The sequence below is a fragment of the Galeopterus variegatus genome, unplaced genomic scaffold, assembly GCF_000696425.1.
Source record: "Galeopterus variegatus unplaced genomic scaffold, G_variegatus-3.0.2 Scaffold3710, whole genome shotgun sequence".
Classification (NCBI taxonomy): domain Eukaryota; kingdom Metazoa; phylum Chordata; class Mammalia; order Dermoptera; family Cynocephalidae; genus Galeopterus; species Galeopterus variegatus.
In genome coordinates this window covers 157,432-158,711 of record NW_007729821.1, presented here as the reverse complement: position 1 = coordinate 158,711, position 1,280 = coordinate 157,432, and the positions used below count along the sequence as shown (strand labels likewise).

General features: G+C 43.2%; 1 protein-coding gene across 1 annotated transcript in view; it reads right to left on the bottom strand.

Moving 5' to 3' along the window:
* PDE11A (phosphodiesterase 11A) overlaps nt 1-1,280 on the bottom strand; it is a 191,541-nt gene that overhangs the window by 48,550 nt on the left and 141,711 nt on the right. The window lies entirely within an intron of this gene.

Below are 1,280 nucleotides of genomic sequence, written 5' to 3'. Positions count from 1 at the left end.
CCGTCCTAGATACATAAATACATAAAATGGAAGGGAGGCCAGCTCACATTTTCTTTTCCTCAACAAGGGGCAGCACTGTTTACAGTCCCTAGTTCGGCATCTCCATCATGTGGCCACACTGCTCAGGAAGACAAAGCTCTCACACATCCTCCAGTGGCCCTTTTGTTTTGTCTGCAGCAAATCAAGGAAAGCAGAGCACTGTTTTCTCTATACCTGAGCTAAGCAAGCTCTGTTTAAAATAATTTATAAAGGACAATGTTGTTTTTTAACTATAAGCAAGGGAAGCAGTACATAACACTACATATATGGCTGATGAGTCTCCTTACCAACTTATCACTGTTTGATGGGAATGGAAGAAAACCCACACCAAAGAGGCAAGGCACACGCCCCACACAGAGCTCCTTCGTTTTCATCTGCTCTACAGAGCTAAGATTTACGGGTGGGAGCCACACTGTTTCCCCCGTGTTTACTGCCTGGCTCCAACCATGTTTTGTAAGCATTATGAAGAAGAAACGTAACTCAGCTGCAGCTTCAGTTGGTTTAACCACATAAGAAAGCATAGGAACAATTGAAATCAGATTTCTGAGGGGCAGCTTTAACTAGAATCTAAACTGAACCNGGTGTCGGATGTTAACATTTCTTCCCCTGCCAGATCCGAACGCCTTGGAAACATGTCTGCTGCCCAGATGGCAGAGCATGCCTGGATGGTAGGGGGGTTTGTGTAACTTCCCCAGGAAACCCCTTCAGGGAACAAGGCAGAATCAAAGATAACAATAGGTCATTCAAGTCAGAACCAGGCAGCACCAGCATCAGCAGCCCTTTCAGGCTCAAGCAGCATTTAGGAAGCATCTAATCCCTGTATTAAGCACTATGCAAAGACAGACTCATCAGACTGGTCTTCCTTCATTTTTTAAAATGTTTAATTTATTTTAACATTTATTTATTTGTACATATTTGTAGGGTACAGTGTGCTGTTTCAATACACGCTCTTCCTTCATTTTTGATCTTCTGTAGCCTGCTTCTGTACTAAGTGCTTTACTAACTAACTACTAACTAAATGAATCCTCATCCCACCCCTTAGAAGTACTATTATTTTACAGATTAGTAAACAGAAGCAGGGAGAGGTTAAGTAACTTTCCCGAGGTGAGTTAAGGATTCAGGCTTCTGTGCTTATCGCAAAGCTGCTGGACCCTCTCACTACACTCCTGTGCTTCTCATTTTAGATTCTGTTGATACTGAAGGGACAAGACGGCGTAACGCATCGGACTTTGTAGTCTCTC